Source organism: Athene cunicularia, assembly GCF_003259725.1.
Source record: "Athene cunicularia isolate RWA chromosome 1 unlocalized genomic scaffold, athCun1 chr1_part3, whole genome shotgun sequence".
Lineage (NCBI taxonomy): Eukaryota > Metazoa > Chordata > Aves > Strigiformes > Strigidae > Athene > Athene cunicularia.
The window spans coordinates 659421-676414 of record NW_020799093.1 but is presented as its reverse complement, the minus strand read 5'-3'; the positions used below and the strand labels follow the sequence as shown (position 1 = coordinate 676414).

Below are 16994 nucleotides of genomic sequence, written 5' to 3'. Positions count from 1 at the left end.
AAAGGAGGAAAAATAGCATTAAAGTAAGCAGAGCTCAATGCTAAAAGCATGGCATAGATGTCTGTGTGATGAACTTAACTATTCTAGTTGTATCATCCTCTTCTTTTCCACTTTTAATATTTATGCATTATCATGTTACCTTTTACTATAAAGATGAGAATTTTCTCAGACTCCCAGGCTTGCAGAGTTCAATGAGAAAACATGAAGAACAGAATCAGGATCAGAATGGCTGCACAGCATTCCAACATCACAAAACTTTCAAGTGCTCTGTTGTGGGGAAAAAAACCCTCCAATTTTTTTTAACCCTATTTTTTTATTACCCTATATACATGTATCTTCCATCTATTGGAATTGATGCGCTCTACAAGGGAACTGTATTTTCCAATCTCAGTTTAAATTTCTTCTTACCAGAGAGAGCTATAAAGGACACATCAATATATTCATTGGTGGAACAACAGCAACTCAACCTCCTCACTTCTCATTTCTGCACACTGGGAACGTACCATCTTTTATAATGTGAAATGGAATGCCTCATGATTTTTCTAAATGCACTTCTAACGTATGTATGTGCGGGAATCTAGGGTTCAATAATGGAAAAGCTCTAGAGAAATGTATTTTTGCAGCTGGAGTCTGCCTGCCACAGAAAAGACTTTATCGTTGCTCTAAAATTAGAGGTAGGGTCAATGACAGTGAATGGTCAAGCCACTTTTCAAAACATTTTGGCAAGCTACATCCAAGGCTGTATTTTCAGGATTGCTTTAAGGTATGCCAGGCAACAGCTGCAGGGAAAAGGGATGGTTCAACTGGCTACTCATTCTCACCACCTCTCTCCTGACCACATCAGGGAAAGATCTGAATGGGAGCTAATCCAAGGGAAACACCAGAAATCTCTATTCAGCTGGATTAGTCACCTGATTCTGGCTGATCATGTAACCACATCAGTGCCACTGCAAACTCAAAGGAGGAGGTGAGAACAGGTGAAAAGTAGCCTCACCCCACTTGGTTGCAGCTTACATTTTGGATGGCTTAAAATGGCTTCAAACCTCAATTGCAGAGACAAAGGAGACACGCCCATATTTATGGAGATGATAGGTCCTCACCTTTCCAACAAGTAGCTTACCAAGACCCCTGGTGTCACGATACAGCAGTACTCATTGTGGAAGCCATAAGTTGCAAACCACTCGTCTCACAAGAAAAGATCACCTGGAAAAAGAAGTGAGGAAGAATTTCACCAACAAGAATGCACAGCCAAGCATCAAGCCACAGAAGCAGAGGAATCAAAACTTGCTCTGAACCACTGACAAGAGGAAGCCTCTGCTCAAACTGGCAAGATTTGTCAGCACCAAAGAAGCTACCATCAGACTGGAAGAGTTTGACTATGTGTGCTGCACATGGAGGGGAAATAGGTCGGACCTGCTTTAGCACTCCCACATCTGAGCTAGCTGGATTCCCATGAGCTCATCTGTGCTTACAGAAGCTGGCACAAAGCTCAGACATGTTACCTCCCCTTCTCTGCACCCATCTCTCTTCAAAAGCTCACCTTCCCCTCACTATGTGCTCAGCAACTTCTGCCAAACCCCTGTCCTTTGTATACACAACCTCCTCCACAGCCAGACAACGTACAAATAAAAACATCAAGCATCAGGTAAAGCCAGGCAATCACATCTAAGGGGAAAACCAGGCAGGTTTTAGAAGGAAGAAGCCCTATCTACTGTTCTGGCAGCTCCTACCTCACATCACTGTGCTACAGTACAAAGAGAAGGGAATCCAACTGCAAACCTTCCCGCGTCAGACATACTGTAAGTTTGCTCAAGATAGAGGAGTTGGCCCCACCTTGCACTATGGTTATTTCCTACAAGGCCAAAAGAGTTCATGGCCCAGAAACCAACCAGCCACACTTTCAGTAATGGAGACAATCCTGCAACAATGAATGTTCACTTACATGTTAAAGCAAGTTTAAATGCCTGAAAGTTCAGTAATACAAGGAAACATGGACTCTGAGGAATGGCTTAATGATAAATTTGAGGTCAGTAAAGAAAGATAGAGCAGCTATCTGCCAGTTTCTCCCTCACCCACTGTGAAAACTGGAGAGGCTGTAAGAACAGTATGAATCCAGACAACATTCACACTGTCAGGGCCAGCGTGGTCTCTCAGAGCACTCTCAGCTATTTACGCAGCATGGACCGCCTTGCAGCCAAAGTACGAATGCAAACTGAAATCGCTACCAGAGGTTTTCTGTGTAATCCCAATGCATTCTGCTGACCAGATCTCCCAACAGGAACACGGGAGGCTCAATTAGTTACGCATTGTGAAACCCTGTGCGCATATTCTCTTCCCTCCAACATTCTCCAACTATTATCTACTGCAGCTTCACCTTAATAATGTAGCAATGCGCTGCCATGTAATCCACTTCAACAAAACCAAACTACAAAGCCAGACCCAAACAATGCAGCTACATTCTCCACCCAGTCCAGCCAAATCAAACAATGAAATCATCAACGTGATAGACCATCCTTATCTAGCCAAGTCACACCTGCAGACAGAAGCTGAAACAAACACCTATCGCAACAAGCTGCTTCATCCAGTAAAACCTACCACAGCAGCACAATCATCCCTGGATCCAATTACCCAGTTATATCTTCTCTCTCCTTTCCCCCACCCAGCGAAACAATATAGGCTAAGCCATGCCAGTGCCAGTGCTGACACACCTCCATCAAAGCAGGGACAGAAATCACCATTTCCCTTGAAAGCGAAAACATGCGAACCCCAGCACACATCAGGATGGAGAGAATCTGTCACAGCAAACGGTTGGAGCTCTATTGCTTGAAACATTCAAGTTCAACTTGGCAAAGCACTGGAGAAGGGCAGCCTTACATACCATAGCTCAGGACCACAAAGAGGGACACAAATGCTCAGCCATGATCCACATTTAAGGCTGCCCAGACAGTTACCGCAATGTAATTCCATCCCCTAGTTTACCATCTCTGCTGCTCACCTGCACAGTCTTAGCTTGCAGGCAGCACAAGACACAGCAAATTAAGAGCAAAAGGGTGAGAGCACGTACACAGGCAGGTACCCCAGAGCAACTAAGAAGACACAAATGCCCGCCCCTAGTACCTCACAAGTATTCGTGAACCATCCCTGCACTTCTATGAACTTGCCACCACACTACTGTATTGCAAACAGAAGGGAAAAAGACATCCAGACTAGCTTATTCCTACTTTATGACCTTAAACTGCAGAAGCTTGATAGTGACAAGTGGTCAGGTACTTGGAGGGGTACAGCATTACGGCTGCTTCAGCACGAACAGCTGCAGTTATCACTGATTCACTTCAGTCTTTTCTCCCTCTTTGAGAAGGAGAATGTGGAGAGATGAAATAAAGGCATACCAAATAGATAAAAGTATCAAACTTGTGGCCTTACTGTGACATGAAGCATTAAAGGCAAGAAACCTCTTTCTCTGTGCACAAGAAAGAGCACATTTCTTTTTTCCCTGTGGCCTTTCTGAGGCTCTCAGTCTGTGCTGGACTGAGGGTGGCGAGAGCCCAAAATCAGCATGGAAAAAGAAAAAAGGCTAGAGACCTGCTGCTACAGAAAACAAATGGTAACTCTGAACTCAAGCTGAGCCAGCACCCTGGATTGTAGCTTTGACAGGAGTGGGCAAGAAAGGAGAGAGGGAGGGGGAGAGAGAGAGAGAGAGAGAGAGACTGAGAGAGAGAGAGAGTGGAGTAAGAGACTACTCTGGGAAGAGCATCAGCTTCAGGGGAGACCAAGAGCAGCATCACCAGCAGCAGAAGCTAAGGTCTGAGCAACTGCTCATCCTGACAGCCACCAGGAAGCAAACCAGTGCATGTGCATCCACCGGTGGATTCCCCGCGCGACCAGAGAGGTGGGGTAAAGCAATGAATCAACCCATGCGCTCCTTCAGCGCAATTTTGCTGGGAAGGGCACATCCTATTTCTCCAACTCTCATCCAACCACATAAGAGGGAGAACAGCTGCACTGGCAAAAGGTGACTCTACGACACCAAGACAGCCCACGAACTATCACTGGTTTTCACCACATGCTGCCCTTACCAGTTTTGTTAAGCATTTGCTTATTTTGCAAACTTGCAGCTGAACTGCACGTTACTTTTTAATAAGCTGCTGTTTAATAAAGCACTTGATTACACACCTCATTGATAAAGAACGCAACTGGGAAACAAGGAGGACACAGAAAGTGTTATTAAATGCTTTTATTGAACTGTCAGACTCCTTTAAGATCATATACAAGTAAAAGCAAATAAATTGATGTGAGTATTCTACACCCCACACATCTTGCCATGACACCTGAGGATACAGGGACACAGGATACTCTTCAACCCCTTGAACCAGTCCAGCTTCTAGATATGGCCCCTACTAAGGGGGGCTTTGAATTACACCTTTAAATCTGCCCCTATCTCTTAGCAAGAGGTGTCCTCCTCATCCTTTCCCATGAATGTATAAAGCATGTGCCTCTACTACAACTAGTATTGGACCCACCAGCATTCAGATAGGTTTGCCAAAAATGCTGTCTTACCCTCTGTACTCCAAGTGTGAGCTGGACCCAGGAAAGCAACTTCAACCAGCCTACCTCTATCCAATTCTACCTCTTCCAGCCATGACTAGCACTTGCAACCTAGCTGAAAACTAACTCTAGATAAGATATGATTAATTTTCAGGAGACAAGCTTCCTGTTTCAGCCAACCAGGTGGCCACATGCTCACTGGCACAGAGGAGGCAGCAGTGACTGATGGCACAGTCATGGATAGGCTTAAGCTGGTTGTTCAAACACACTTGCATCCTTGTCCTGCCAGGTCCCTCTGCTCTTTTTCTTAAACAAGGGCAGAAAATACATCAGGATCGGGTACCTAAGGAACTGCTGAGGCTAAAGACACACTAGCAATATGCATGTCATCTGGACACAACACAACTCTGCTTGTCCAAGCAAGTCATCAGTAGAGGGCCTGACTACCTACTGTCCCAGCTCTTTCCATTGCACGGTATGCAGATCTCATCCTTTAATCAAACTACAGTTATCACACAGTAGACCTTCAGCTGATTTGCTCATGTGTCCCATCTGCCAGAAAGGCAGTGGCTACTTGCACCAGGGGCTCTTCATATGGTACGTGGACGATACTCTACCCAAAACAGCTGCTGATTTGGGGAAAACACCATGTTCTGTCATTACCTAGTAAACCACAAATTCCACTTACTTATAAATCATTTTCTCAACATCAAGAGCTAACTTGTTAATACTAAACTGCTTAGATAGCAACTGGCAGTCACCAGTTTCTAGATGGTCCTAACTTATGGACTTTTATTTGTTTATATCTTGGCAGTAAAGAACAGTGGCATACACAAAGTTCTCACAGCTTCCCAAAGCCAAGAATTCTTCCTTACGCACATCAGAGAAATCACTGCTAATCCCAAGTCTGCACAGCATTACCTCTTTGCTCATGGTCTTGTACTAGAAGTGACTCTGAATCGAAAGAAGAATCAAGACTTCATCACCTAAGCTCATTTTGCTACATGAATGTGGGGACTACATAATCTTCACCAGGCTCATTACAATCTCCACAGAGAAAATAACTCTTCTTGTACATGTCGTATGTTTGCACCTCTCTGTTAGCCTCTGAAACACAGGCAGGTTATTTCCCACAACTACCTCCATGCCTTGAAGCACCGAAAAAGGGGTTGAGCAAAGATAGGTTTACTTAAAATTAACACCTTGATGATCTACTAGCACATTGATGGGGAAAGAGCAGACAAGTCTTTATGCCGTTACAAGGAAGAGAAGTTCCTTCAAGTAGCTCAAATGAATTTAAGAATTTAAGACCACAGGATAAACCTCCCAGAAACTATAAGAATATACTTAATCACCCCCAAGCAAATTCAGTATGTGTGGTTATACAGATGTATCTGCTGAGCCTACCTGTGCCTGCCCATCCACATATCTTCAGTAAGACAGTGCAGATACTTTCTCTTAATGCTTTTCCCCTCCAGCTCCTATCACCACAGACATGGACATTTCCCAAAGAACCAATCTCTTCAGAAGTCCATTCAAAACAGGGACAGCTACAGGAAGTCCAACCTTTTGCTCTCTATCCTTAAAAACCGTAGTCAAGATAATCACTGACAAAATACAATACAAACGCGAACGCTCAGAGAACAAAGTCTTTTATGATATTTCTCATGTAACCATCTCCTCCTCTAAGAATGGTATCTCCACTAACTATTCTCTTCCTTCCTCCTTCTGACAAGCACATGGATATCCAACAGTAGCCATGATGTAAACGCTGTTTAAGTAATTATTCTTTTTATGTATTTACAGAAATAATTCTAAAATAACCTTTTGCACATTGTCCACTACACTCATAACAATTACTTTTAAGAACTGTAACACTAACACTTTTTGTCAAAAAGACAACTACATGCCATTAAATTTTATTTTTAGTGCATCTAACAACACTTGAATGTGTTTTTAATGCAGTAGGGATGAACAGCTGTCCTTATACCATTTCTGATTTTTGCACAACTCTTTCCCCAAAGTAATGGAGGAGACAGACACTTATGGACACTGATGAGCAGATTCAAGGCAGACACTTGAAGTTCCTTTCAATTTCCCAGCTACTTTTATGTAAAAAACAAAACAAAACAAAAAAAACAACAAACCACCCTGAACTACTTGGTCCACCTGGGACTAGAACCACCACCTGGCAAATTCTGACACAGTTTCAGAAATCAGTTTGGGAAAAAAGGCAAAAAGAAAAACCCTAAAAAACTCCCAAAGCCTAAGCTAGAACTATCTTCTGTACAGAAATGTTCTGAACGCTCCCCCTTGCTGCTCACACCATTTAAGCTTTACTCGGTGACATCTGCAGGTGCAGGCCAGCCAATGCCAGCCAGACTGCTGCCAGGGTACTAGGCACACTGTCACACAACCCATAGTGTGCCATGACATCATGACGACCTCAGCTCAGCCTTGGTGTACTCCAGTGCAGCTGCCAACATCAGTTCAGCTCCACCTATGTTAGCAATGCTGGGAGCAGTCTATGTACATTACGACTGGAGTTCCCAGCACTTTACGTGGAGCTTCGCTTACCTTAGCAGCAGCTTGTCTGCTCTAGGGTTCCTACAATTGTTAACACTGATAAAGATCAAAAGCTCTAGCAATAAGCGATTTTTCAATAAATGTTTTAACAGTATTTCCCTAATATATGACAGGCTTCTGCAGCTTACTACATCATGGTAGCAGTTAACAGCCCCAGCATCAGCCAGCATTACATGCAGGGGTCCGGTGGATAACACTACAGCTTTCCGTGGGCTGCTTTCATAGCTCTGCCTCTGTCAAAACTTCATCTACTTTTCAGGAAGTAGGCAATGCATTCAGAGCCAGAGGCGATCTCTTTTCCCTTACTTCTTTGGTTTATTTTTTCTGAAATTTAAATAGGGGCATCAGCATGTACAACCGTAGGTAAAACGAGACCTGTATCAAGCTTGCCAGCAGCCCGTTCTTCAGAAACTAATCTGCGGAGAGGTAGGAGGAAAAAAAAAAAAAAAAGCTAAAATAATGGATAAGAGAGGACTGAGGAGACACCAGTTTGTTCTTCAACACATAGTAACACCACACTGTTTAAGCAGAAGGCTTTGGAGAAATAAGCCACCTATCACGGAAAAAAACAAGTGCTTTTTCTTTTCATTTCAGCATCCCTTCACTAGGCTTTCAGAATGAAAGATAAGAAACAGTCCTCAGGCATAATTCCTCAGGCTGCAGTCTTGTCAGTTTTCATAAGCTAAGTGGGGCTAGGATGGGTCAGTACAGGACAGACCTCAGAGGAAAACTCAGTGCCACAGGAAGCAGTAATTCCCCAGTATGCTGTAAGGGGACATCACACATGACACCTCTCAGAATTGCTGGGGGAGACCCACACACCCTCCTTCAGGTTAACTATCACTTTAACAGGTGCCTGGTCTCTCTCATCCCAAATGAGCAGGTTTTCAAGGCTTCCCAAGGATTGCTACCTTCCAGCACTGTCCATGAGACCAGTTTTCAACCAGGACTGTCATCACCAGCTATCCTGCTGCTCTTCTCCCTTACACAAGCCCTTCTGCTTTTTTATAGCACCAGGCACTCAAGCCTGGGGAGCTCAGCACTGCAAAACAGGCATTCCCACAGGGGCAGAGCTGAAGGATTATTATATCCTATTGCAGCTAACCACTGGTAAGATGTGTGTTAAGGGCTATGTGGTCCTGGCGTATTGAACCTCTCATTTCTTTGCTTTCAGACCCACATTAGGTATGTTGGATGTAGCACAACCTTTAGCAACACGGTGCACTGCTTCCGTATACTGGTTTCCTAGTCGTTAAATGTAGGATCTTCAGCAGAGCAATGACTCTTCTCAGGAGTAAGGCACTTCAAAGAACTCCAGCAAGCAAAGACGGCATGTACACAGTATTTCACGATGCTACATGATTATATCAAAGCTGCTGGGATGAAAAACTGACATTTGATAAATAACATGAGGTCACCTAAAAGATCTCAAAACACTGCATGCAAAAATGTTATTTTGACAAGAAATTAAGCAACTGTATAATCAGGTCTATTATCAAATCTACTGCTTTGACATGATCTTATAAAAGTATGAAGAGCCTGCAATTCCAATTGCTGCGGGATCCTCCCTCACTCAACACAAGATGTACACGTTTAATATTCTTCTAGTTAGCCACGCATGTACAGCAAAGCCTACCGTACTTCAAAGTATTTACTGTACTGTATAAACAGAGCGCTATTTTCAAAGACTCATAACTGTCAAATCAAAGCTAGCTTTCACAAGAACGTTCAGAAGCATTTCTGCTGGATGGTGGCTATTTGCCTGACAGTTTCAACTTTCCATCCCCAATCACAAGAAGGTTAAAATTTTTTTCATATTCATTTATTTATTTATTTTAAGAGACAGAAGAAAGCATTTTCTTGCTAACGAGCTGTCAAGCCATTTTGGCCTGAAGTTCTTTACTCCCTTCTCATACATGCATATAAAATGTGGTGGAAAACTTCAATTTTGCTAGCAGAAGTTCCAAGAAGAGTTTCTCCATAGAGAAGACTGCCTAAACTCTCCATCATAACAGCTCTCACTGTAGAAGCTGTGGCTGCTCACCTCAACAACCTACAGCTTTGTTTTCTATTACACTGCAAATACATTTCTAATCAGTCCTCAAACAAAACCAGATTGGTACACAGATAAACTACTGCCATTTCACAGGCAGTGGAACAGTGATATCAAGTCACCTGAAGAAGTCAGTTCAGCAAAATGCAGACAGCGTAGCTCTGAGCAACCTGAAGAAGGGTCTACTGCTTGATCTTACCCAGTGTTTTTAACAGTGAACCACTAAACTAGAACTTTCCTTCAGATTTTGCATAATTTCATACACACTGCAAAGGTGGCAAAGATGGCTTCACGCAACATACAGGAGCAGACTTGGAGATTTAAATCAATTTGTAGAGTGTAAGTAACGTGGTCAAGTAGATAAATCGCAGGCATGTTAAGAGCCAGGTTCTGTTCTCAAATTCACCACCAATCCAACCTAACCTGGTTTTAAAAGAGCCTACGGGCCCCAGCCACCCCACTGATAAGGTAAAACAGGTATCTGCACCCTTTGTTCAGAAGGCAGAGGACAACAACAGGCACATGCAGACCATCCAGTGACAAGATGGGTCAGAGATTTAAAAGCTCCCTTGCTCTGCCATTAGGCAGACTGCCCCACCAGAAAGCCAAGTAGCAAGAATACAGTGGCACTGCTTTCTCAGGAGGCCAGGCAGCCATGAGAACAGGACAACTAGCTCAGAATAACTGCAAATGCTAGCTGAGCAGGCAGCTGTATGTCTGTCTGTCTGTGCCCAAGTCACAACTGCTCTGAACTCAATAGAGAAAGAGGCAAGCTCTCCCACAATTCTATATGCACTTATATTATTGCATATATCATACACTCTTTTTGCCATAGATTGCGCCACTAAGGAGCACTTAAAATCAGTATTGTTTTCAAGACTACAGCACCCAATTTTCGGTGAACTCTCAGAGGACATTGCTCTACCACCTCTCAGCCCTGCTTTGTTGAAAGAAATTATGTCAATGGTAAAGCACACTTTCCATTTTTATTCCTTCAAAAGGATTTCATTGATTCTGTTTAGGCTTTAAAAACAAACAAGCCAACAACCTCACAGTTCCACTTTTCATCTCTCTTCCCTATTCCACAGGCTCCTTCTCAGAGGCCAAACAAGGAAAAGCTCACCTCTGCTTTTAAGTCTGTCTGAAAAAAAAGGGATCTTGGAGCATGTCTATCTACTTCAAAAAGATAACATTCATTCCTCAGATATAGTAAACTGCAAGTTCATAAAAGTCTTTAAAATAAATTCAATGAGTGTTGTCAAAGTATTATCAAAAACAGAACACCGAGATCTGACTCTGCCAAAGAGCAGGGCAAGAACAAAAGTAGCAGCAGCTTGCTTTTCACAATAGCCACAGTTTGGTAGCTCAGACCAGATTTCAGGATGGGTCACCAGGATCCAGCCAGAAGCCTTATGCAGTTTAATGGCACATCTCACACACTGGTCTCAATCAAGTTCCCAGAGAAGTGTGTGAGAACCTTGCAGCAAACCCAGGCACAACCTCTCTTTCCCAATATAGAAGCACATCTGTTAGAGCAGAATAAAAATCAAGGTTTAGACCACAGGCTTAATACCTCTTCCAAAATTTCTACTGTCACTGATTATGATAATTGAATATTCTTCATATTCCTACAGACATCTGATCCTTTTTAACTCTTGTTGAATTCTTGCTCCTGATGATTCTCACAGCATGAGTTTCACTGCTTAATTGCAACCATACTAAATAGCCTATCATCAATTTACACTACATGTTCTGTATCATCAGATAGCCTTGAAGCAGCAGAAACTCTTCCACAGCTAAACCACTGTACTCTTCTTTTTGCCCTGTTCAAAGCTTCTTAAAGAGTCTTTCTCTTTTTCTACACTGCATATACGTTCAGAGATGAGAAACATTTTTGGAAAAAAGAACAAGGTAAACTGAAAGAACTGTTCTCAGGCAAGGGAAACTGTAACAAATAGGTGTAAGTAACATTTAGCAAGTTTAGCAGACTCTTAGGGGTATAGTTAGATGAGCACTCCTTTTGGCAGCAGCACTAGCTTAAAAAAAATGCTGCTACCAATATTTACTTCCACCACTCTGATGTACCCAGTGAACCAGTTTGGCAAACTGACAGGGGCTAAGTATAATCATTTTTTACCTATAATCCAGATCAGTTTCTTGATCCATTTCAGTATACAGCTGCTCCAGCAGCACCATCAGCATAGAGGGGTAGTGCAGAGTCAAAATGGGCAAGTGCTGAGGACTACTTCAAAAGCCAACTCTAGCACCAAAAGAAATGCTCACAGGCATACAAACAGAATGCAGTCAGGCTTATAGGTAAAGGAATTCTCACAAAGTACAATCCTGCTTCTTCAAAAATACAAATAATGCTCAGATTAAAGTCAAAATTGGAACAGTTTTCAGCACACATTAAAATATCACCTTATGTTTTGCTCTTGTCGTTAACTAGAGTTTGTAAGACTGCACGGTCTTCAACGCAACTCTTCAGAAATCTCCCAACAAATGTTTTTTTTTCTTTTGCTAGAGTTCTTCAAGATTATCCAGAATTCCTAATTATGTATAAAGTCCCTGCTCTTCTGCACCTGTATAGTCCCTACCACAAATGAGGTCCAGCTCCAAAACGATTAAACTTTTAAAACAGGAAAAAAAAAAAAACCCCACAACCTAACAGACAAGGAAAAGTACAAGGGGAAAGCTATTTTAAATACAATAGGCAGAGCTGTGCTCTGACAAAAATTCACCGATGAAATCTCCTTCCACTCACAAATTGCCCTGAAAACCTCAGTTAACACCTTCATTTTGCCAGCAGGAAGACTAGAGGGACTCCAGCAGAGCTTGTAAGCAGGAAACCCAAGCCCACAGCAAATCATGCTGGGTTAAAGGACTTCATATCTATGTAAACAGACCACAGACCTTACCGAGGCACAGAGATTTCTGTGAAGTCCAAGGCCACATGAACTAGATAGAAGGATTTTATGAAGGCTGCCAGCATCACTCTGAAGAAATTCTGGTAAAATTCTAGAAAGCGCAAGAGATCAAACCCTGCTAGGTAGCACAGCTGACATTTAAGGTGGGAATTAGTTTGAATACTCACTTAAGTGTAAATTGCACCACAGGATAAAGTTGTTGGGTTTGGGTTGTTGTTTTTTTTTCATTGAATTTATAAAAGACCAACAAAATTCCTAAGCCATAGGCACAGTTTGTAAGGTAACAGAATTGACACAGCATGTCAGAAACTCAAGAGGAAACAAAATCTAGAAAGAAACATGTAGGAATAGATCTGGGAAGTCAACACATTACAGAGTAGCAAGTCTTTGAATAGCTAGCAAATATGGATCAAAGGTACTCCATTCCACCTCAAACATAGAAACTGTTCAGGAAAGCTGTTGTATACGAATATTTTAGCCTTGTGACTTATAGTTGCCTTAGTTTCTATATTTGGACATTCAGTGACAAATGTAGTTTCTCTGGCTGTGGACTAACCCTAACTGAAAACAATCCAAGTACACGAACTGTAAAGATGAAATGCAAGATGGGGGGAGGGAGGGGGGGAAGCACAGGGAAGAAAGAGTCCACACCCTTTGCATTCATAATAGAAGAGATCTACAAAGTTTCTGGTTGTATGAACAGAAACCTATTTCTTTTATTTCACACTAAAATTCAGGTCCTGCCCAGCTTAGAAGACTGTGCTGACCAATAAACAAATTAACTGATCACAAGAGAGGAAAGCAAAACATCTCCTCAAAACCACAAAAACCTAAAAAGATGCACACCCCTAGCCCACAAAGATATGGTTAAAACAGTACTGTCATAGTCTAACTACTTCCCTCACTCCAGAGCTGATCGCAGCTTTTCCCAAAACATCTTTATTGCATCCATGAGCTAAATAACCTGTATTCGGAAAACTATACTGGGAAGTCAGCAACAGAACCTTTACCAAACATTGCCAAAACCAAGTACATATACACACGCATAAAATACATCCCCAGAAGAAATTCTAATGTTAACCTGACCAAAGATGAGCAGTTGAATGGGAGGGGGACTTAGACAAAAACTTGTTTAGGGTGGGTTTTTTTTGTTTGGTTTTGTTCACACTTATTTAACGTCAATGATTGATTAACATTTTGGATAAAGGAGGTCTTTGTTAGAGATTCAGCATCTCCACCCCTTCAATTAAGGTGTTAAGAGTTCACAACAGTGCTGTGAGACCCAAGATCCCCAGACCCTTCTCCACAAAAAAAAAAAACCCACAAAAAAACCCACAAACAAACAAAAAAAAAATCAACAAAAAAACCCACCCACCCCACTGGGAAAATTCCAAAATCCCCAAACTGACATCGTTGCTAACTCCAACTTAAAAAAAGAAAGCTGCCTTTCTTTTGTTGTTTGAGGAGGGGCCAGAAAGGGAGACAGGGAAAGAATATGAGCCCTTGAGCCATTTTTATGCTCTGAGTAAGAAAAAAGGACACATTCATTTAAAATAATCTCTTTAGAGATCACTGTTAAAAAAAAAAACAAACAAAAAAACACCACACAAAAACCCCACAACAGCACACAGCAGAGCCACCACGCCAACTTGTCCAAAATGGCTATAATATCTCACCAAAGCAACTCCTGTCATTGCCAGAAAGCAAATCAGTCTGCTATGGGATATGGGCATGTGCACTTCTAGCCCAGCTCTGCTGCAAGCATAGGATGAACACAAAACAACTGTGTGTTAGCCTCTATTTAATTTCACCAGTTGAACACCTGAAACACCCCACTGTAGACATCAATCGGGCATCACAGCCCTAAAATAAAGCAGGAGAGAGGTAAACAAAAAGACAGGAATAAAGCTGCTTAGGTATGCTAATTCCTTCATTCCATACACTGTGATTTTATTTTTTTACTTTGATTTCTTGTAATGCCTTGCCTAGCTTTACAAACCTTGTTTTTGTAATATCTTGAGCAATCACTGACCAAATACTATCTTCCAACAAAGCGAAAGAAAAAATAAATCTACATCACTTTTTTTTTCCTTCTGCTTTCAAAGCTTGATACATTTACGGATGCTTCAGAGCATCCTATGGTGTCTGTCTGTGTGGGCTTTTCACATAGAAATTGAGGACAAAATACCTTCAAGGAAAATAAAAATATTATTGGAGCCCCTCAAAACTGGCAGAACTGTCTCCCCCACTTCCTCCAACCATATTTTGACAGTGGAGCCACTAGTCAACAACAGGGAGGCTTAACGAGACAAACCTGACTTGGCACAATCTATTCTTCTCTGCCCCAAAGTCTGTGAAGCTAATGTTCAAACTAAGGAGAAGATGTTACTTCACAAGGTAAGAGCTACAAGAATTGACACTCCTCTCCCAGAAAGTGAGGTTCATGGCTATTTCCAGACCAGTTTCAGAGTCCAAGTTAGGTTTGGCATCTGGAGAATAAAAGCATCTTCCCTTTCACACTGGTGGGCTTTGAACTGTTCCACAATCAGCTCCCTACTGCCATTTATTATTTCATACTTTCCTTCTTCGCTGCCTGACAATTTGCTGATTTCTCATTTTGTTTACTATTAAACCACTAACCGTGTAATCATCTCACCTTAATATTTTATACCCAAATAACAACCCACAATTGACTGTCACATCGGATTCTTCCCATCTCTGTCCTCGTGCTTTGTCTACCCTCCCAGAGTAACATCCACCATCCACATCCTAAATACTCCATCGTTGGAGGCCTTTTTAGTTCTATCATCCTGTCATCTACACAGTGGCCTCAGGGACAGAAAGCTGAACACCACAGAAATATAGGGTGCTCTTCTCATCCTAGAAGTGGAACCCCGCAGCCTGCATGCATCCACTTGTGCCGTCATTTCCCTAAACATCTGGGGTCTCCAGTGTTGGGTTTTTTTTGCTGTTGTCCAGCCCTTAACCTCATGAAGTTGCTATATCTCTGTAGATTTAGCCTCTCTCATCCCACTGACAACCTCCCATACACCCCTTAGCAGTAGGCCAGGGCACAGACTCCCTCTCAAGCCCACGTGCCTCTTCTCTACCTAGTAGGAATACTCCCGAATAAACACATTTCTCCTGCCTTGTCAGACCCTGCTCTTCCCCACGATCCCTATATACAAGAGCCTCTCCCACACTCTTAGTATCCCACAAACTCCTCTTGCACAACTATCACATGTACCAGTTTGACACTACACACTTAGCTTCCCTGGATTCCTGCTCCCCTGAACTACCTACACTGCTTCCCAGCTCTGTACACCTACAATTCCCTTTATAACCACATGCACCACTTCTTACCCCATATTCTAGTTCCCAGTGCTTCCCTACACCACAACCCCACTCCCATATCTCTCTCTCCCAATCACATCCTCCCATCACCACATCCATCTTCTTGTGTACTAACTTATTTCTCCCCGACATACCTCATACTCCACATTTCTCCATCCACCTCTCCACATCCCTTCCTGCAGACATACACATTTCAGCTCTTCCTGCAACAAAGCCTCCCATCCCTTCCTCACAGCATATGCCAGGTGATCTAGTGACCCACGTACCACCTCCTATCCCCTCACTGCATGCTTCACCTCACACCCCACCACCTACATCCATACCGTAGACCTCTGTGCCGCAGCCCCTCACTTCAGCTCCACCGCAGAGTCCGCACAACCCTGCTCTCACCCCACATGTACCAGCTTCTTTCTCCTAGCACAGCCCGCACAGCCCACACCCCCAACCCCACCAGCCTAGTCCTGATGTCAAAGCCCACCCTACCCTATGCCCCAATCTCTCACGGGGATTAAACACTCAGAGCTACCTCTCTAATCCAGCCAACACCTCCTCTCCATACAGCACAACCCCTAGGGCACCTCAGCACAGCACAGAGCACTCCATACACCTACACAAACAGCACGGCCTCCAGAGCACCCTAGTGCTGCAACCCACGGCACCCCACACCCTGACACACAGCACAGCTACGTGAGCACCCAGTGCCCCCAGCACAACCTAGAGCAACCCACACATCCCTCCAGGCAGCAGAAGCCCTAGGGCATCCCCTGCACCCCTCCACGTAGCACAGCTCTTAGGGCATCCCATACACCGCAATGCAACCCCGGACACCCCGCACACCCATCCACACAGCACAACATCCATGGCATCCCCTGGAAGCCAGAGCAACCCATACACCCCTCCATACAACACAGCCCCCAGGGCACCCCCTGCACAACGCAGTGCAAAGCACTCCATGTGCCCCTCCATACAGCACAACCTCCAGAGCTTCCCATGCACCCCCTTCACCCCACACATCCCTCCACAGAGCTCAGCCCCCAGAGCCCCTCCTACACCCCACACATCCCTCCACAGAACTCAGGCCCCAGAGCACCCCCCGCACCCCACACATCCCTGCACAGAGCTCAGCCACCAGAGCCCCCTCTGCGCCCCACACATGCCTGCACAGAGCTCAGCCCTCAGAGCACTCCCCGCACCCCACACATCCCTGCACAGAGCTCAGCCCCCAGGGCATCCCCTGAACCACGGAGCACCCCGCACCCCTTCATTTGGGGCACCCCCCAGAGCACCTCCTGCACGCCCCGGCACCCTACATGGCTCCTCCACTGAGCGTAGCCCCGGGGCACCCCAGAGCACTCTCCAGCCCCGCCACGCAGCACACCCCCAGGACACCCCACACCCCTCCACGCAGAGCAGCGGAGCCCCCGGGGCACGCCGCGGAGCCGAGCAGAGCCCCGGGCGCCCGGGAGCCGCCAGTAGAGCCGCCGGGGCGCCGCCGTCCCGGGGGCAGCGCTCTCCTCAGCCCTCGGCGG

The 16994-nt window shown here is 44.2% G+C and overlaps 1 protein-coding gene across 4 annotated transcripts in view; it reads right to left on the bottom strand.

Moving 5' to 3' along the window:
• BCL9 (B cell CLL/lymphoma 9) overlaps window positions 1–16994 on the bottom strand; it is a 31347-nt gene that overhangs the window by 13878 nt on the left and 475 nt on the right. For 2 of the 4 annotated variants that reach the window (XM_026841231.1, XM_026841230.1), the window contains exon 1: window positions 1121–3627. The gene's annotated coding sequence lies outside the window, so the exon portion shown is untranslated. Of the gene's footprint in view, window positions 1–1120; window positions 3628–15599; window positions 16501–16994 lie in introns of those variants that run through there. The other 2 variants (XM_026841228.1, XM_026841229.1) reach the window with 2 other exon arrangements.